The following is a 22,069-nucleotide window of genomic DNA, read 5'->3' as shown; positions in this document are numbered from 1 at the left end:
GTGTGTGGGCATGTGTGTGTGTACAGTATGTACACCTGAAGTCAGAACTTTACATACACTTTAGCCAAATACATTTAAACTCAGTTTTTCACAGCTCCTGACATTTAATTATAGTAAAAATTCCCTGTCTTAGTTCAGTTAGGATCACCACTTTATTTTAAGAATGTGAAATGTCAGAATAATAGTAGAGAGAATGATTTATTTCAGCTTTTATTTCTTTCATTACATTCCCAGTGGGTCAGAAGTTTACATACACTTAATTAGTATTTGGTAGCATTGCCTTTAAATTGTTTGACTTGGGTCAAACGTTTTGGGTAGCCTTCCACAAGCTTCACACAATACGTTGGGTGAATTTTGGCCCATTCCTCCTGACAGAGATGGTGTAACTGAGTCAGGTTTGTAGGCCTCCTTAATCATGCAGACTTTTTTAGTATCGCCCACACATTTTCTATAGAATTGAGGTCAAGGCTTTGTGATGGCCACTCCAATACCTTGACTTTGTTGTCCTTAAGCCATTTTGCCACAACTTTGGAAGTATGCCTGGGGTCATTGTCCCTTTGGAAGACCCATTTGGGTCCAAGCTTTAGACTGATGTCTTGAGATGTTGCTTCAATATATCCACATCATTTTCTGTCCTTATTATGCAATCTATGTTGTGAAGTACACCAGTCCCTCCTGCAACAAAGCACCCCCACAACATGATGCTGCCACCCCCATGTTTCACGGTTGGGATGGTGTTCTTCGGCTTGCAATCCCCCCCCTTTTTCCTCCAAACATAACGATGGTCATTATGGCCAAACAGTTCTATTTCTGTTTCATCAGACCCGAGGACATTTCTCCAAAAAGTACGATCTTTGTCCCCATTGTCAGGTGCAAACTGTAGTCTGGCTTTTTTATGGCGGTTTTGGAGCAGTGGCTTCTTCCTTGCTGTGCAGCCTTTCAGGTTATGTCGGTATAGGACTCGTTTTACTGTGGAAATAGATACTTTGTACCCGTTTCCTCCAGCATCTTCACAAGGCCCTTTGCTGCTGTTCTGGGATTGATTTGCACTTTTCACACCAAAGTACGTTCATCTCTAGGAGACAGAATGCATCTTCTTCCTGAGCGGTATGACGGCTGCGTGGTCCCATGGTGTTTATACTTGCAAACTATTGTTTGTACAGATGAACGTGGTACCTTCAGGTGTTTGGAAATTGCTCCCAAGGATGAACCAGACTTGTGGAAGTCTACCATTTTTTTCTTAGGTCTTGGCTGATTTCTTCTGATGTTCCCATGACGTAAAGCAAAGAGGGACTGAGTTTGAAGGTAGGCCTTGAAATACATCCACAGGTACACCTCCAATTGACTCAAATTATATCAATTAGCCTATCAGAAGATTCTAAAGACATGACATCATTTTCTGGAATTTTCCGAGCTGTTTAAAGGCACAGTCAACTTAGTGCATGTAAACTTCTGACCCACTGGAAAAATGACTTGTGTCATTCATAAAGTAGATGTCCTAACCGACTTGCCAAAACTATAGTTTGTTAACAAGACATTTGTGGAGTGGTTGAAAAAATAGTTTTAACGACTTCAACCTAAGCGTATGTAAACTTCCGACTTCAACTGTAAATATATATATATATATATAATTTATTATAAACTGGGTGGTTCGAGCCCTGAATGCTGATTGGCTGACAGCCGTGGTATATCAGACCGTATATCAAGGGTATGACAAAACATGTATTTTTCCTGCTCTAATTACGTTGGTAACCAGTTTATAACAGCAATAAGGCACCTCGGGGGTTTGTGGTATACGGCCAATATTCCACGGCTAAGAGCTGTATCCAGGCACTCTGCTTTGTGTCGTCCTTTAGAACAGCCCTTAGCCGTGGTATATTGGCCGTATACCACACACCCCTTCGTGCCTTATTGCTTAATTACGTCACAGCCCTGTGAGAACATAGAGGTCACAGGGTAAAGTGTGAGAAAAGTGTGAGAACACAAAGGACTCAGAACAGTATTCTGCCAACAGTGTTCTGAGCTGTAACATCTGCCTGAGAAGAGATGTAGAATGCAGACAGACAGGATGACAAACCCTCTAATGTATTGTACACTGCCGGTCAAACGTTTCAAAATACCTACTCGTTCAAGGGGTTTTCTTTATTATATACTATTTTCTAAATTATAGAATAATCGTGAAAAAAAAATCAAAACTATGAAATAACACATATGGAATCATGTAGTAACCAAAAAAGTGTTTAACAAATCTAAATATATTTTATATTTAAGATTCTTCAAATCAGCTTTGCACACTCTTGGCATTCTCTCAACCAAGTTCACCTGGAATGCTATTCCAACAGTCTTGAAGGAGTTCCCACATATGCTGAGCACTTGTTGGCTGCTTTTTCTGTAAAAATCTTTTCACATTAGCTTTTCAATGAGACTGAAACCTGGAGAAATGCACAAAATGCACAATACACGTACAATGTTCAATGCAGCAACTGCATTTAGATTCTGTGTGTGTGTGTGTGTGTACGCTAGCTAAAACACCTTCTATATGTTGTAAGGCAGAGAGCTCACTTATTCGAGGCAGCAGTTCCAACTGACTCACCGACCTCTACCCACTCTTCCCACCCACTCCCTTTCTCCTCTCTTTCTCTCTCTGTCCTCTCCTCCCACTCCCTTTCTCTCTCTGTCATCTCCTCCCACTCCCTCTCCCACTCAGCCCCAGCCTCTACCCCGGCGTGGGAGTAAGCATATCCCAGTATGAGAGCCTCCGGTGGGGCACACATACAGCGAGCATGGGCCTGCGGTTCTGGAGCTTTGGCTTTCATTCCCTCTCCCACACAGACATATACACTCTACCCACATGAGGAACCCACACTGAGAGCTCCCCTTTAATGTCATGTGTCTTACATCTGAGGAGAGCAGAGGCAGGGGAAACACGGGGGAGTGTGTGGGCTGAGTGTGTGTGTGTGTGTGTGTGTGTGTGTGTGTGTGTGTGTGTGTGTGTGTGTGTGTGTGTGTGTGTGTGTGTGTGTGTGTGTGTGTGTGTGTGTGTGTGTGTGTGTGTGTGTGTGTGTGTGTGTGTGTGTGTGTGTGTGTGTGTGTGTGTGTGTGTGTGTGTGTGTGTGTGTGTGTGTGTACTGTGCGAATCACTATGCCTTTTGAATTCAGTTCACATTCAGACAAACCATTAGTCCTCTGCTGTCCTTCTTGGTAGACATGTACTCACAGGAGCTAAATCACTCAGATAGCTTTTATTGCCAGAGCTAAATAGCATCCAGTCCCTCTCAAAAGAATTCAAGATTCATGACTTATGATCTGATGATTAGACACACTGTAGGAGGTATTATGTTAAAACAGATGAAGAACAGATTGAAAGAACTGAGAGAACTGAGAGAATGATAGAATGAGAACACAGAGAATGACAGAATGAAATAATGAGAGAACTGAGAGAACTGAGAGAATGATAGAATGAGAACACAGAGAATGACAGAGTGAAAGAATGAGAGAACTGAGAGAATGATAGAATGAGAACACAGAGAATGACAGAATGAAATAATGAGAGAACTGAGAGAACTGAGAGAATGAGAACACAGAGAATGACAGAGTGAAAGAATGAGAGAACTGAGAGAATGATAGAATGAGAACACAGAGAATGACAGAGTGAAAGAATGAGAGAACTGAGAGAATGATAGAATGAGAACACAGAGAATGACAGAATGAAAGAATGAGAGAACTGAGAGAATGAGAGAATGAGAACACAGAGAATGACAGAGTGAAAGAATGAGAGAACTGAGAGAATGAGAACACAGAGAATGACAGAGTGAAAGAATGAGAGAACTGAGAGAATGATAGAATGAGAACACAGAGAATGACAGAGTGAAAGAATGAGAGAACTGAGAGAATGATAGAATGAGAACACAGAGAATGACAGAATGAAATAATGAGAGAACTGAGAGAATGATAGAATGAGAACACAGAGAATGACAGAGTGAAAGAATGAGAGAACTGAGAGAATGATAGAATGAGAACACAGAGAATGACAGAGTGAAAGAATGAGAGAACTGAGAGAATGATAGAATGAGAACACAGAGAATGACAGAATGAAATAATGAGAGAACTGAGAGAACTGAGAGAATGATAGAATGAGAACACAGAGAATGACAGAATGAAATAATGAGAGAACTGAGAGAACTGAGAGAATGATAGAATGAGAACACAGAGAATGACAGAGTGAAAGAATGAAATAAGAACTGAGAGAACTGAGAGAATGAGAACACAGAGAATGACAGAGTGAATGATGAGAGAATGATAGAATGAGAACACAGAGAATGACAGAGTGAAAGAATGAGAGAACTGAGAGAATGATAGAATGAGAACACAGAGAATGACAGAGTGAAAGAATGAGAGAACTGAGAGAATGATAGAATGAGAACACAGAGAATGACAGAATTAAATAATGAGAGAACTGAGAGAATGATAGAATGAGAACACAGAGAATGACAGAATTAAATAATGAGAGAATGAGTAGGGGATCCTCTGAATGTAAGTGCAACCCTTGTACTGAATTAGACATTGAACATTCTCGACCGAAAACTGCAGAAATGGTGAAATAATTCACTAAATAGATACAGAAAGTCACCAAGTGAAAGTGAATGAATGTATAGGGAGAGAGCTAGATTGGTACAATACTTCCACAGATATTTTCCCTCTTTGAAGACAATAGTAAAATCTATAACAGGTATAGTTTTTAGGAATCAAGATGTTTGGGTCTACATCGGAGGGCCTGAACACACAGGACAACGTCATTCCTCTAGAAGCTCTCTTTGACAGATGGAAGGACCAGTATCTTACCGGTAGAAGAATGGATGACCAATGTCAATCATCTCCACCTTGTCAATCATCTTCACCTTGTCAATCATCTTCACCATGGCGATTTCAGCTTCTGAAAAACAGGCAATAGAGAACATTATATAATACATAATATTATAATGAGATGTTCTGGAATTATTTAACAAAAAACAGACTTGTTTATGTTCACAATCACTTGCATAATCAATTCTCATCGTGTGAAGTGTCTTGGTATACCGACGGACCAGATTGCTCATTGGAATATGTAACATTCGTGTGTGGGCGACTGTGGGCAGTCTCTGTCCTTCCAGTTCCCCATCTAGTTCCAACAATTAGTTAGCTCCTCCAGGGAACAACCCAAACACAACCCTTACCTCATCATCTGTCCACTTATGTGAGGAAAACACTGTTTTACATCATTTAAAATGGCCCATTCTCTATGACTAGATGAAGAAACTCATCCATAATATGTTTTAAGAAACATTTAGGTATAAACCATCTTGATTTTGTTCTATTATAAATAGATGGAGGCTATTTTTTTCATATTGTTTATTTCATAATGTGTCTTTTGGTAAATGTTAAAATCTTACAATTCAAGTCCCTCTGGCTGTAGTATAATCACATGGTGTCTGGGACATGAGACTGTTGCAGGTGTCTCACAGATGTCCCCTGGCTGTAGTATAATCACATGGTGTCTGGGACATGAGACTGTTGCAGGTGTCTCACAGATGTCCCCTGGCTGTAGTATAATCACATGGTGTCTGGGACATGAGACTGTTGCAGGTGTCTCACAGATGTCCCCTGGCTGTAGTATAATCACATGGTGTCTGGGACATGAGACTGTTGCAGGTGTCTCACAGATGTCCCCTGGCTGTTGCATGATTTCAATATTAAAGCCCCCATGATGTCTTTATAAATTTCTAAATCATCACTTCATGTCAAATAAATAACTATATGTTTATTTTTACCTCAAAATACATTTTTTATCATTTATTTCCCTGAGCCTCCTTGGGTCCCTGAAAAGCTCAGTCCGATTGTGTGGGCGCAGGGATACAAATTTGAGAAGTATCTTCTCAAGTTATTGTTTTACATGTGCTAAAGCTCTGTAAGGTGTTCCTGTGGGATGAAAACAGTTGATGGTGAAAGTTAGAGGGTGTTAGCTAAACATAATCAGGTAGGAGGTCCAGAGCGGCCCCAGAGTAGTGATCGATGGTAGAAAGTTAAATACCTCGTGCTTTTATCTACATTGTCGTCACCAGCTTTCTCCAATAGTGACATTACTATGCACAATCTGTGAAAGGTGGAAGAGGTAGTATTTCAAACTTACTACACACGCACACACAACAACACCTAGCTTCTCAACGACACCTAGCTTCACAACGGCACCTAGCTTCACAACGGCACCTAGCTTCACAACGGCACCTAGATTCACAACGACACCTAGATTCACAACGACACCTAGCTTCTCAACGACACCTAGCTTCTCAACGACACCTAGCTTCTCAACGACACCTAGCTTCTCAACGACACCTAGCTTCACAACGGCACCTAGCTTCTCAACGACACCAAGCTTCTCAACGACACCTAGCTTCTCAACGACACCTAGCTTCTCAACGACACCTAGCTTCTCAACGACACCTAGCTTCTCAACGACACCTAGCTTCTCAACGACACCTAGCTTCACAACGGCACCTAGCTTCTCAACGACACCAAGCTTCTCAACGACACCTAGCTTCTCAACGACACCTAGCTTCTCAACGACACCTAGCTTCTCAACGACACCTAGCTTCACAACGGCACCTAGTTTCTCAACTACACCAAGCTTCTCAACTACACCAAGCTTCTCAACTAAACCAAGCTTCTCAACTACACCAAGCTTCTCAACTACACCAAGCTTCTCAACTACACCAAGCTTCTCAACTACACCAAGCTTCTCAACTACACCTAGCTTCTCAACTACACCTAGCTTCTCAACTACACCTAGCTTCTCAACAACAACGTCTTTGGCAGCATCTGTTGTTATTTGTGATGGTTGGGGTGAAAATCCACCAGAGAATAGATCTCCAGGAAGATGGTTGGTGACCACTTTTATTTTATTTATTTTATTTTATTTAACCAGGCAAGTCAGTTAAGAACAAATTCTTATTTTCAATGACGGCCTAGGAACAGTGGGTTAACTGCCTGTTCAGGGGCAGAACGACAGATTTGTACCTTGTCAGCTCGGGGGTTTGAACTCGCAACCTTCAGGTTACTAGTCCAACACTCTAACCACTAGGCTACCACTGCCACTACACACACTACAAATGTGTGTTAAAATAGTCATACAGTCCATCACAGATAGACCCATAGCCCCTACCCATTGACAATTCCTACTAATCGTTTATAGGACATGGTCCAACCATTACACTCTCTGAAAAAAGTAATACAGCATATTGAAACTTTGTCTGACAGTCTGGCAGTACTTTGTCAGACAGTACTTTGTCAGACAGTCAGGGAGTACTTTGTCAGACAGTACTTTGTCAGACAGTCAGGGAGTACTTTGTCTGACAGTACTTTGTCAGACAGTACTTTGTCAGACAGTCTGGCAGTACTTTGCCTGACAGTACTTTGTCAGACAGTCTGGCAGTACTTTGCCTGACAGTACTTTGTCTGACAGTCTGACAGTACTTTGCCTGACAGTACTTTGTCTGACAGTCTGGCAGTACTTTGTCTGACAGTACTTTGTCTGACAGTCAGAGAGTACTTTGTCTGACAGTACTTTGTCAGACAGTCTGGCAGTACTTTGTCAGACAGTACTTTGCCAGACAGTCAGGGAGTACTTTGTCAGACAGTACTTTGTCAGACAGTCTGGCAGTACTTTGTCAGACAGTACTTTGTCAGACAGTCAGGGAGTACTTTGTCAGACAGTACTTTGTCAGACAGTCAGGGAGTACTTTGTCAGACAGTCAGGGAGTACTTTGTCAGACAGTACGGCAGTACTTTGCCTGACAGTACTTTGCCTGACAGTACTTTGTTTGACAGTCTGGCAGTACTTTGCCTGACAGTACTTTGTCTGACAGCCAGGGAGTACTTTGTCTGACAGTACTTTGTCTGACAGTACTTTGTCTGACAGTACTTTGTCTGACAGTCTGGCAGTACTTTGCCTGACAGTACTTTGTCTGACAGTCTGGCAGTACTTTGTCTGACAGTACTTTGTCTGACAGTCAGGGAGTACTTTGTCTGACAGTACTTTGTCTGACAGTCTGGCAGTACTTTGTCTGACAGTACTTTGTCTGACAGTCAGGGAGTACTTTGTCTGACAGTACTTTGTCTGACAGTCAGGGAGTACTTTGTCTGACAGTACTTTGTCTGACAGTCTGGCAGTACTTTGCCTAACAGTCTGAGAGTTCTTTGCCTGACAGTCTGAGAGTAATCTGTCTGACAGTCAGAGAGTAATCTGTCTGACAGTCAGGGGGTACTTTGCCTGACAGTACTTTGTCAGACAGTCTGGCAGTACTTTGTCTGACAGTACTTTGTCTGACAGTCAGGGGGTACTTTGCCTGACAGTACTTTGTCTGACAGTCTGGCAGTACTTTGTCTGACAGTACTTTGTCTGACAGTCTGGGAGTACTTTGTCTGACAGTACTTTGTCTGACAGTCTGGCAGTACTTTGTCTGACAGTCAGGGGGTACAGTACTTTGTCTGACAGTCTGGACAGTACTTTGTCTGACAGTCAGGGGGTACTTTGTCTGACAGTACTTTGTCTGACAGTCAGGGGGTACTTTGTCTGACAGTACTTTGTCTGACAGTCAGGGGGTACTTTGTCTGACAGTACTTTGTCTGACAGTCAGGGGGTACTTTGCCTGACAGTACTTTGTCTGACAGTCAGGGAGTACTTTGTCTGACAGTACTTTGTCTGACAGTCAGGGGGTACTTTGTCTGACAGTACTTTGTCTGACAGTCAGGGGGTACTTTGCCTGACAGTACTTTGTCTGACAGTCAGGGGGTACTTTGTCAGACAGTACTTTGTCTGACAGTCTGGCAGTACTTTGTCTGACAGTACTTTGTCTGACAGTACTTTGTCTGACAGTACTTTGTCTGACTGTCTGACAGTACTTTGTCTGACAGTCAGGGAGTACTTTGTCTGACAGTACTTTGTCTGACAGTCTGGCAGTACTTTGTCTGACAGTACTTTGTCTGACAGTCAGGGAGTACTTTGTCTGACAGTACTTTGTCTGACAGTCAGGGGGTACTTTGTCAGACAGTACTTTGTCTGACAGTCTGGCAGTACTTTGTCTGACAGTACTTTGTCTGACAGTACTTTGTCTGACAGTCTGGCAGTACTTTGTCTGACAGTACTTTGTCTGACAGTCAGGGAGTACTTTGTCTGACAGTACTTTGTCTGACAGTCTGGCAGTACTTTGCCTAACAGTCTGAGAGTTCTTTGCCTGACAGTCTGAGAGTACTCTGTCTGACAGTCAGAGAGTACTTTGTCAGACAGTACTTTGTCAGACAGTCAGGGAGTACTTTGTCAGACAGTACTTTGTCAGACAGTCAGGGAGTACTTTGTCAGACAGTACTTTGTCAGACAGTCTGGCAGTACTTTGTCTGACTGTACTTTGTCTGACAGTCTGGCAGTACTTTGCCTAACAGTCTGAGAGTACTTTGCCTGACAATCTGAGAGTACTTTGTCTGACAATCAGAGAGTACTTTGTCTGACAATCAGAGAGTACTTGTCAGACAGTTAGAGAGTACTTATCAGACAGTACTTTGTCAGACAGTATGACAGTACTTTGACAGCATTTCAGTCTGAAGGACATATGATTTGAAGTGACTGGAATATTCAGAAAGTTAATGTGACGTGATCAGAAGATCACCAGGCAATCATTTTGTGTAGAAAATAACAGAAATGCGTTCAATTATGTGGTGCTGTCCTCCCCAGTCTGATTATGCCCGGTCATGTCCACTCTCTGCTCCAACGAGCCCTGCACAGCTTGAGAGCATTGTAAAGGAAAACAGATTAGTGTTCCTGAGAATCTTAGCATTCAGGAATGGGGCAATATTAGCACACAGCTAATAACAGTAGCTTCCGGGCTCCCGAGTGGCACAGCGGTTTAAGACACTGCATCTCAGTGCTTCAGATGTCACTACAGACACCCTGGTTTGATTCCAGGCTGTATCACAAGCGTACGTGATTGGGCGGCAAACATTTGGCCCAGCGTTGCCCGGGTTTGGCTGGTGTAGGCCATAAATAAGAATGTGTTCTTTAACTGACTTGCCTAGTTAAATAAAAGGTAAAAAATTAATTATAGCTCCTACCGTTCAAGAGATTTTGCAGGAGAAAAACAGAAAGCACTCTTCCATCATTTGCGAATGGGGATCCAAATAAACAAACAAATAAATAAACAAACAGAGGAAAAGTGTAGCTGGCTATGCAGGAACATTGTTTACATTGTGAGAAGGCACCTTCTACCTTGGCACTGGGGCAGCGTTTCCCTTTTACGATTCTGATATCACTTTTTATGTAGCTAGGCTAGCTACAGGTACCCTATGTTAATATAAATATCAGGTCAGTAGCTAGCTAGCTAGCTATCCTAGTTGAGGTCGAGAATAGTAGCTAGCTAACTAGCTAAGCTAACGTTAGCTAGCAGCAGCACAACAATATAATGTCCTTTGCTTTTAATAATAATAGTTAGCTAGAAGAATAACTATTTTGAGATGTACTTTTTGAAACGTTGCTGTTGACTGCTGCTGCTTGTTGGGAAAGAACTTTGATGAAGGATGCTGCTAGCAAATCCACTGCCTAAGAAACAATTGCTGCTTTGCAGACAGCTACCGCACATCTGTTCTGCTTTCGTTCATTGCTGTAGCCTGTTAATGCAGTCAATTGATCAAATCGCCCTCTAGTGGCATCATGGGTGGAATGTTTCTCATATTTTTCATAATTTCATAATTCATTAAAAAATAAAGTAAGCCCATAACAATATCTGTGAGGTGTCTGCTAAATGACTTAAATGTAAAATGTAATGTATACTTTTGTTTAAAAGTAGATGTTTTTAAGACTACCAAGAAACTGTGACCATGATTTAGCCCACTGCAGTGAAAGGTTAAAGTGGAAGTAGGCCTAAATACAGATATATTTTGGTCTTTGGTAGCATAAGTGCACGCTGCCAACAATGAGGAATGGAATGTCAATATGACAGGGCAGGGCCAACAACCGTGTAGGAGGATATATGCACATCAAGATAAACTGTCATTGGTCTATTATAATTATATCAGATTGTAATGTCATCATCTGGGCCAAAAACTTGTTTTTAGACAGCTCTTATACTAAAGGGCACATTATTTTCACAGTTTCAGTGTTGTTTCGATCTAAAAGTGTGGAAATATCATTAAAAAAAGCACAATTTTAACTGCATTGCCCCTTGATCTTCTAATCTGAAGACAGAGGAATAGCAGTCTTTGCATAAAACCATTTGAAATAAGTAACAAACCATTTGTAACAGGTCAAGTGTTAAATGTCCTTTTAAACACCTGACCAATTGGACCAATAGTTAAATGTCCTTTCAAACACCTGACCAATTGGACCAATGGTTAAACGTCCTTTTAAACACCTGACCAATTGGACCAATGGTTAAACGTCCTTTCAAACACCTGACCAATTGGACCAATGGTTAAACGTCCTTTCAAACACCTGACCAATTGGACCAATGGTTAAACGTCCTTTCAAACACTTGACCAATTGGACCAATGGTTAAACGTCCTTTTAAACACCTGACCAATTGGACCAATAGTTAAATGTCCTTTCAAACACCTGACCAATTGGACCAATGGTTAAACGTCCTTTTAAACACCTGACCAATTGGACCAATGGTTAAACGTCCTTTCAAACACCTGACCAATTGGACCAATGGTTAAACGTCCTTTCAAACACTTGACCAATTGGACCAATAGTTAAATGTCCTTTCAAACACCTGACCAATTGGACCAATGGTTAAATGTCCTTTTAAACACTTGACCAATTGGACCAATGGTTAAATGTCCTTTCAAACACCTGACCTGTTACAAATGGTTTGCACCCAACCACAATCTCAGATCCCCCCCCCCACACACACACACACACACACACACTAATACTTGATTTGTTCCTTGAACTGCTTTTTTATTATAATTATATCTCACAAAGATATGATGATGGATTATGATACTTGTATACGAAATGCTTCAGTCTGGTTTTAGACCCCATCATAGCACTGAGACTGCACTTGTGAAGGTGGTAAATTACATTTTAATGGCATCGGACAGAGGCTCTGCATCTGTCCTCGTGCTCCTAGACCTTAGTGCTGCTTTTGATACCATCGATCACCACATTCATTTGGAGAGATTGGAAACCCAAATTGGTCTACACGGACATGTTCTGGCCTGGTTTAGATCTTATCTGTCGGAAAGATATCAGTTTGTCTCTGTGAATGGTTTGTCCTCTGACAAATCAACTGTAAATTTCGGTGTTCCTCAAGGTTCCGTTTTAGGACCACTATTGTTTTCACTATATATTTGACCTCTTGGGGATGTTATTCGAAAACATAATGTTAACTTTCACTGCTATGCGGATGACACACAGCTGTACATTTCAATGAAACATGGTGAAGCCCCAAAATTGCCCTCGCGAGAAGCATGTGTTTCAGACATAAGGCAGTGGATGGCTGCAAACTTTCTACTTTTAAACTCGGACAAAACAGAGATGCTTGTTCTAGGTCCCAAGAAACAAAGAGATCTTCTGTTGAATCTGACAATTAATCTTAATGGTTGTACAGTCGTCTCAAATAAAACTGTGAAGGACCTCGGTGTTACTCTGGACCCTTTTCTCTCTTTTGAAGAACATATCAAGACCATTTCGAGGACAGCTTTTTTCCATCTACGTAATATTGCAAAAATCAGAAACTTTCTGTCCAAAAATGATGCAGAAAAATGTATCAATGCTTTTGTCACTTCTAGGTTAGACTACTGCAATGCTCTACTTTCCGGCTACCCGGATAAAGCACTAAATAAACTTCAGTTAGTGCTAAATACGGCTGCTAGAATCCTGACAAGAACCAAAAAATGTGATCATATTACTCCAGTGCTAGCCTCTCTACACTGGCTTCCTGTCAAAGCAAGGGCTGATTTCAAGGTTTTACTGCTAACCTACAAAGCATTACATGGGCTTGCTCCTACCTATCTCTCTGATTTGGTCCTGCCGTACATACCTACACGTACGCTACGGTCACAAGACGCAGGCCTCCTAATTGTCCCTAGAATTTCTAAGCAAACAGCTGGAGGCAGGGCTTTCTCCTATAGAGCTCTGCCTACCCATGTCAGAGACGCAAACTCGGTCTCAACCTTTAAGTCTTTACTGAAGACTCATCTCTTCAGTGGGTCATATGATTGAGTGTAGTCTGGCCCAGGAGTGGGAAAGTGAACGGAAAGGCTCTGGAGCAACGAACCGCCCTTGCTGTCTCTGCCTGGCCGGTTCCCCTCTTTCCACTGGGATTCTCTGCCTCTAACCCTATTACAGGGGCTGAGTCACTGGCTTACTGGGGCTCTCTCATGCCATCCCTGGATGGGGTGCGTCACCTGAGTGGGTTGATTCACTGTTGTGGTCATCCTGTCTGGGTTGGCGCCCCCACCTTGGGTTGTGCCGTGGCGGAGATCTTTATGGGCTATACTCAGCCTTGTCTCAGGATGGTAAGTTGGTGGTTGAAGATATCCCTCGAGTGGTATGGGGGCTGTGTTTTGGCAAAGTGGGTGGGGTTATATACTTCCTGTTTGGCCCTGTCCGGGGGTGTCCTCGGATGGGGCCACAGTGTCTCCTGACCCCTCCTGTCTCAGCCTTCAGTATTTATGCTGTAGTAGTTTGTGTCGGGGGGCTAGGGTCAGTTTGTTATATCTGGAGTACTTCTCCTGTCCTATTCGGTGTCCTGTGTGAATCTAAGTGTGCGTTCTCTAATTCTCTCCTTTCTTTCTCTCTCTCGGAGGACCTGAGCCCTAGGACCATGCCCCAGGACTACCTGACATGATGACTCCTTGCTGTCCCCAGTCCACCTGGCCATGCTGCTACTCCAGTTTCAACTGTTCTGCCTTACTATTATTTGACCATGCTGGTCATTTATGAACATTTGAACATCTTGGCCATGTTCTGTTATAATCTCCACCCGGCACAGCCAGAAGAGGACTGGCCACCCCTCATAGCCTGGTTCCACTCTAGGTTTCTTCCTAGGTTTTGGCCTTTCTAGGGAGTTTTTCCTAGCCACCGTGCTTCTACACCTGCATTTCTTGCTGTTTGGGGTTTTAGGCTGGGTTTCTGTACAGCACTTTGAGATATCAGATGATGTACGAAGGGCTATATAAATACATTTGATTTGATTTTGATTTGATAACTATTATCATTATTTGAAATACAAAAGTCACCTGTAAGTCAGTCATATCACATCTACCATTAATGGAATCAAATCATGTTGGTTTATTCCTGCTCTCTCTCTCTCCCTCTCTCCCTCTCTCTCACGGTGTCTCCCCCAGGGTAATCACATTCCAAAACACACACAGGAATTTCCACCAGCCCAGCAAGCATACCACCCCACACACGCACACACACAGCACGACTCGCATACCACCCCTCCTCCTGCAACTTAAAGAAGGGAAAACACACACAGAGATCCTGTCTGCACCCAACCACACTCTCAGATCTCTCCCCCCCTCACACACACACACACATCTAGCTCGACTTGCATACCACCCCTCCAGCAACTTAAAGGGAAAACACACAGAGATCATATGCACGCACGCGCGCGCGCACACACGCACAGTCTACAATGATAGAACCAAGGCAGACCACACACTGTTGCAATGCCATGCTTCTTCTGGTCTTTCACACAATGCAAACTCTAGATTATGATAGCCTAACTGTAGACCTAACAAAATAATGGCACTTATCTAAACACCAATCTTATGAATGTGAAAAAACGTAGCAAATAAAACAATAGGCTCAATACTATATATCCGAAGTATTAAGATGATATACACAGTCGACAGCTGTAGCTTACCTTGTGGTTGTCTGTCTCCCCGGACTCGAGTTGTCTTCTTCCGCTCCTTGCTGTTGCAAACGCCAAGAGTCATGCAGGAGGGAGCCCGGGGTTGCAGACACCTTTCCATGGCGCGACACTCGGCAGTTACATGCTACAAAAACCAGAACGCGACAACAACAAAAAAACATCACCAAAGGCTGAAAAATACTTTCTCTAGCAACGGACTTTCTCTAGCAACGGAATTTCTCTACTGACTTTCTCATCGCGAATGCACTTAATGATCTCATCACTCAGTCATCTGCGACTCCTGCAAGTCATTTCCCCTCTCCCCTTATCGCTGACTGGCCGCGGGGCTTTTCGCCGTGTGCATACTGAATCGGTCGGAAATGCCACTGAGTTTCCTGCTTCAGCATAGCTTCCCATTCACCTCAGCCTGTATATAGGCGCGTCCCTCGCTCGCCCTGACGACGACCCCCAGCTAGCAATAAATCCCCCTTTTACCAGGGGCCGTCCCTGCTGCGATCCGTGTGCGTGTAGTGCGTGCGCGTGTCCACAGACACATGCACGTTTTCAGGAAAGTCCACTTTTCCGAATAACACGATTTTACAGAAAGAAATGATAAGGTTACATGTTTTCCAGAATATGACAAGCCTACATTTTTTTCTGCAGTCAGCCGTGTAACCACATTTGGTTCCTTGAATTAGACTTGAATGAGACTGATCTACTGGGCTGTGTAGATGTATAATACTATCACATAATGTAATTCTAATGTCAATAGTTTTGAATTGAAAAAATATATATTACCACAAATCTTTACCCAGTCTATATCCCTGCTCATCTCTCCTCTATCCCTCCTCATCTCTCCTCCATCCCTCCTCATCTCTCCTCCATCCCTCCTCATCTCTCCTCCATCCCTCCTCATCTCTCCTCCATCCCTCCTCATCTCTCCTCCATCCCTCCTCATCTCTCCTCCACCCCTCCTCATCTCTCCTCCATCCCTCCTCATCTCTCCTCCATCCTCCTCATCTCTCCTCCATCCCTCCTCATCTCTCCTCCATCCCTCCTCATCTCTCCTCCACCCCTCCTCATCTCTCCTCCATCCCTCCTCATCTCTCCTCCATCCCTCCTCATCTCTCCTCCATCCCTCCTCATCTCTCCTCCATCCCTCCTCATCTCTCCTCCACGCCTCCTCATCTCTCCTCCATCCCTCTTCATCTTTCCTCCATCCCTCCTCATCTCTCCTCCATCCCTCCTCATCTCTCCTCCATCCCTCCTCATCTCTCCTCCATCTCTACTCTCTCCTTCACGCCTCCTCCATCCCTCCTCATCTCTCCTCCATCCCCCCTCATCTCTCCTCCATCCCTCCTCATCTCTCCTCCATCCCTCCTCATCTCTCCTCCATCTCTACTCTCTCCTTCACGCCTCCTTCATCCCTCCTCATCTCTCCTCCATCCCTCCTCATCTCTCCTCCATCTCTACTCTCTCCTTCACGCCTCCTCCATCCCTCCTCATCTCTTCTCCATCCCTCCTCATCTCTCCTCCATCTCTACTCTCTCCTTCACGCCTCCCTTATCCCCCTCATCTCTCCTCCATCCCTCCTCATCTCTCCTCCATCCCTCCTCATCTCTCCTCCATCTCTACTCTCTCCTTCACGCCTCCTTCATCCCTCCTCATCTCTCCTCCATCCCTCCTCATCTCTCCTCCATCTCTACTCTCTCCTTCACGCCTCCTCCATCCCTCCTCATCTCTTCTCCATCCCTCCTCATCTCTCCTCCATCTCTACTCTCTCCTTCACGCCTCCCTTATCCCTCCTCATCTCTCCTCCATCTCTCCTCATCTCTCCTCCACCTCCAGTCTCTCCTTCAAACCTCCTCCATCCCTCCTCATCTCTCCTCCATCTCTACTCTCTCCTTCACGCCTCCTCATCTCTCCTCCATCCCTCCTCATCTCTCCTCCATCTCTACTCTCTCCTTCACGCCTCCTCCATTCCTCCTCATCTCTCCTCCATCCCTCCTCATCTCTCCTCCATCCCTCCTCATCTCTCCTCCATCCCTCCTCATCTCTCCTCCATCTCTACTCTCTCCTTCACACCTCCTTCATCCCTCCTCATCTCTCATCCATCCCTCCCCATCTCTCCTCCATCCCTCCCCATCTCTCCTCCATCCCTCCCCATCTCTCCTCCATCGCTCTACATCTCCCCCAATCTCTTCATTCTCCGTTGGGCAGTAATGTCTTTACAGCGGAGGATAACAAGGGGCATTACCATCACATTAGACATTAAGAAACAACTGCACATCTCTCTCTCTCTCTCCTGCTCTCTCTCTCTCTCTCTCTCTCTCTCTCTCTCCTGCTCTCTCTCTCTCTCTCTCTCTCTCTCTCTCTCTCTCTCTCTCTCTCTCTCTCTCTCTCCTCTCTCTCTCTCTCTCTCTCTCTCTCTCTCTCTCTCTCTCTCTCTCTCTCTCTCTCTCTCTCTCTCTCTCTCTCTCTCTCTCTCTCTCTCTCTCTCTCTCTCTCTCTCTCTCTCTCTCTCTCCTCTCTCTCTCTCTCTCTCTCTCTCTCTCTCTCTCTCTCTCTCTCTCTCTCTCTCTCTCTCTCTCTCTCTCTCTCTCTCTCTCTCTCTCTCTCTCTCTCTCTCTCTCTCTCTCTCTATCTCTCTCTCCCTCTCTCTCTCTCTCTCTCTCTCTCTCTCTCTCTCTGTCTCTCTCTCTCTCTCTCTCTCTCTCTCTCTCTCTCTCTCTCTCTCTCTCTCTCTCTCTCTCTCTCTCTCTCCTGCTCTCTCTCTCTCTCTCTCTCTCTCTGATAGGAAATAGTTTTTTTCCCCACTGTCCCTTTCTCTTTTGTCAGCCACTCAATTTCCCCGGTGAGAGTGATCATGTGATGGTGAATATGTGAAACGTTGTTACTTATATCAGTAGTTCAGATTTGAGTTGTCAATCAGAGACATTGCATTCATATTGTGAAATCCCCTGAATAAATTAACCCGTTTTCTCATCTGAACTTCCCTGGTATGAATTTATTTTTCTTTTCATTCTCTGACATTTGAAACCACTGCAGAAGTCATATGACAACATTTATAGTTTGCTTTAGGCTGTAGTCTAATAGCTGTAGTCTAATAGCTGTAGTCTATCTCTCTCAGTCATTCCCTTCAGAAATCAATGGGTGCGAACATCAGGCCTTTTTGCCAGTATTATTGGGCAAGGTGTGAGGGGACTTCAATGGACTGTGACATCAGGGTCAGGTCTGTTGACCAGTCTTTTAGAGGCAGGGTTGCGTTTGTCTGGTTAAAGTGCCACTGTTGAAATGAACTGATGCTGTTGTTGAGATATGTTTTGCTGTGTCGTAGAATGGTCTGGCAAACCGTTTTGAGTAAATCCCAGGCCGAACTTCAGTGGATGATGTGCTGTCCAGCCATATTTATAATGTTGAAATTATGGCACGGCGTGGCATTTTATTTCCAACCGCTGACTAAGGTGTCTGTTACCATCTAAAAGGCTCGCATCGAGCTCGGGTGTTGGGGATGGGCTTGAACTGTGGCATCGAGCTAGGGTGTTGGGGATGGGCTTGAACTGTGGCATCGAGCTCGGGTGTTGGGGATGGGCTTGAACTGTGGCATCGAGCTAGGATGTTGGGGATGGGCTTGAACTGTGGCATCGAGCTAGGGTGTTGGGGATGGGCTTGAACTGTGGCATCGAGCTAGGGTGTTGGGGATGGGCTTGAACTGTGGCATCGAGCTTGGGTGTTGGGGATGGGCTTGAACTGTTGCATCGAGCTAGGGTGTTGGGGATGGGCTTGAACTGTGGCATCGAGCTAGGGTGTTGGGGATGGGCTTGAACTGTGGCATCGAGCTTGGGTGTTGGGGATGGGCTTGAACTGTTGCATCGAGCTAGGGTGTTGGGGATGGGCTTGAACTGTGGCATCGAGCTAGGGTGTTGGGGATGGGTTTGAGGATGGGTTTGAACTGTGACATCGAGCTAGGGTGTTGGGGATGGGCTTGAACTGTGGCATCGAGCTAGGGTCTTGGGGATGGGTTTGAACTGTGGCATCGAGCTAGGGTGTTGGGGATGGGTTTGAACTGTGGCATCGAGCTAGGGTGTTGCGGATGGGTTTGAACTGTGGCATCGAGCTAGGGTGTTGGGGATGGGTTTGAGGATGGGTTTGAACTGTGGCATCGAGCTAGGGTGTTGGGGATGGGTTTGAACTGTGGCATCGAGCTAGGGTGTTGGGGATGGGCTTGAACTGTGGCATCGAGCTAGGGTCTTGGGGATGGGTTTGAACTGTGGCATCGAGCTAGGGTGTTGGGGATGGGTTTGAACTGTGGCATCGAGCTATGGTGTTGGGGATGGGTTTGAGGATGGGTTTGAACTGTGGCATCGAGCTAGGGTGTTGGGGATGGGTTTGAGGATGGGTTTGAACTGTGGCATCGAGCTAGGGTGTTGGGGATGGGTTTGAACTGTGGCATCGAGCTAGGGTGTTGGGGATAGGTTTGAACTGTGGCATCGAGCTAGGGTGTTGCGGATGGGCTTGAACTGTGGCATCGAGCTATGGTGTTGGGGATGGGTTTGAACTGTGGCATCGAGCTAGGGTGTTGGGGATGGGTTTGAGGATGGGCTTGAACTGTGACCTGTGGCTCTGGGCATCGGAGGTTCTTCTTTTATTTGAACCCTATTACTAACCCTAACCTTTAACCCTAACCCTAACCTTTAACACTAACCCTAACCCTAACCTTTACCCCTAACCCTAACCTCTAACCCTAACCCTAGCCTTTAACCCTAACCCTAACCCTAACCTTTAACCCTTACCCTAACCTTTAATCCTATCACTAACCCTAACCTTTAATCCTAACCCTAACCCTAACCTTTAATCCTATCACTAACCCTAACCTTTAATCCTAACCCTAACCCTAACCCTAGCCTTTAACCCTAACCCTAACCCTAACCTTTAACCCTTACCCTAACCTTTAATCCTATCACTAACCCTAACCTTTAATCCTATCACTAACCCTAACCTTAACCTTTAATCCTAACCCTAACCCTAACCTTTAACCCTAAACCTAACCTTTAATCCTAACCCTAACCCTAACCTTTAAACCTATCCTTTAATCCTAACCCTAACCCTAACCTTTAATCATATCACTAACCCTAACCTTTAATCCTAACCCTAACCTTTAATCCTAACCCTAACCCTAACCCTAACCTTTAATCCTAACCCTAACCCTAACATTTAATCCTATCACTAACCCTAACCTTTAATCCTATCAATAACCCTAACCTTTAATCCTATCACTAACTTTTAATCCCAACCCTAACCCTAACCTTTAATCCTATCACTAACCCTAACCTTTAATCCTATCACTAACCCTAACCTTTAATCCTAACCCTAACCCTAACCTTTAATCCTAACCCTAACCCTAACCTTTAATCCAGGCACTTGTCATCTCCCGTCTGGACTACTGCAACTCGCTGTTGGCTGGGCTCCCTGCCTGTGCCATTAAACCCCTACAACTCATCCAGAACGCCGCAGCCCGTCTGGTGTTCAACCTTCCCAAGTTCTCTCACGTCACCCCGCTCCTCCGCTCTCTCCACTGGCTTCCAGTTGAAGCTCGCATCTGCTACAAGACCATGGTGCTTGCCTACGGAGCTGTGAGGGGAACGGCACCTCAGTACCTCCAGGCTCTGATCAGGCCCTACACCCAAACAAGGGCACTGCGTTCATCCACCTCTGGCCTGCTCGCCTCCCTACCACTGAGGAAGTACAGTTCCCGCTCAGCCCAGTCAAAACTGTTCGCTGCTCTGGCCCCCAATGGTGGAACAAACTCCCTTACGACGCCAGGACAGCGGAGTCAATCACCACCTTCCGGAGACACCTGAAACCCCACCTCTTTAAGGAATACCTAGGATAGGATAAGTAATCCTTCTCACCCCCCTTTAAGATTTAGATGCACTATTGTAAAGTGACTATTCTACTGGATGTCATAAGGTGAATGCACCAATTTGTAAGTCGCTCTGGATAAGAGCGTCTGCTAAATGACTTAAATGTAATGTAAATGTTAATCCTATCACGAACCCTAACCTTTAATCCTATCACTAACCCTAACCTTTAATCCTAACCCTAACCCAAACCTTTAATCCTAACCCTAACCTTTAACCCTAACCCTAACCTTTAACCCTAACCCTAACCTTTAATCCTATCACTAACCCTAACCTTTAATCCTAACCCTAACCTTTAATCCTAACCTTAACCCTAACCTTTAATCCTATCACTAACCCTAACCTTTAATCCTATCACTAACCCTTACCTTTAATCCTAACCCTAACCCTAACCTTTAATCCTAACCCTAACCCTAACCTTTAACCCTAACCCTAACCTTTAACCCTAACCCTAACCTTTAACCCTAACCCTAACCTTTAATCCTAATCCTAACCCTAACATTTAACCATAACCCTAACCTTTAACCCTAACCCTAACCCTAACCCTAACCCTAACCTTTAACCCCAACCCTAACCTTTAACCCTAACCCTAACCTTTAATCCTATCACTAACCCTAACCTTTAACCCTAACTCTAACCTTTAATCCTATCACTAACCCTAACCTTTAACCCTAACCCTAACCTTTAACCCTATCCCTAACCCTAACCTTTAACCCTAACCCTAACCTTTAACCCTAACCCTAACCCTAACCTTTCACCCTAAGCCTAACCCTAACCTTTAACCCTAACCCTAACCTATAATCCTATCACTAACCCTAACCCTAACCTTTAACCCTTACCTTTAATCCTATCACTAATCCTAACCCTAATCTTTAACCCTAACCCTAAACTTTAATCCTATCACTAACCCTAACCCTAACCTTTAACCCTAACCCTAACCTTTAATCCTATCACTAACCCTAACCCTAACCTTTAACCCTAACCCTAACCTTTAATCCTATCACTAACCCTAACCATAACCTTTAACCCTAACCCTAACCTTTAATCCTATCACTAACCCTAACCCTAAACTTTAACCCTAACCCTAACCTTTAACCCTAACCCTAACCTTTAATCCTATCACTAACCCTAACCCTAACCTTTAACCCTAACCTTTAATCCTATCACTACACTAACCCTAACCCTAACCTTTAACCCTAACCCTAACCTTTAATCCTATCACTAACCCTAACCCTAACCTTTAACCCTAACCCTAACCTTTAA

At 44.3% G+C, this 22,069-nt stretch overlaps 1 long non-coding RNA gene across 1 annotated transcript in view; it reads right to left on the bottom strand.

Moving 5' to 3' along the window:
* Positions 1-4,304: 4,304 nt before the first annotated feature.
* The window catches only part of LOC127914986 (uncharacterized), a 24,594-nt gene continuing 6,829 nt past the window's right edge, over positions 4,305-22,069 (bottom strand). Inside the window, exons 2-3 of the long non-coding RNA XR_008089742.1 lie at positions 14,898-15,030; positions 4,305-4,933 (exon numbers count right to left, since the gene is read on the bottom strand). This is a non-coding gene — a long non-coding RNA (uncharacterized LOC127914986). The remainder of the gene's footprint in view (positions 4,934-14,897; positions 15,031-22,069) is intronic.

Source organism: Oncorhynchus keta, chromosome 34, assembly GCF_023373465.1.
Source record: "Oncorhynchus keta strain PuntledgeMale-10-30-2019 chromosome 34, Oket_V2, whole genome shotgun sequence".
Taxonomy (NCBI): Eukaryota; Metazoa; Chordata; class Actinopteri; order Salmoniformes; family Salmonidae; genus Oncorhynchus; species Oncorhynchus keta.
This window is presented reverse-complemented; position numbering and strand designations above follow the sequence as displayed.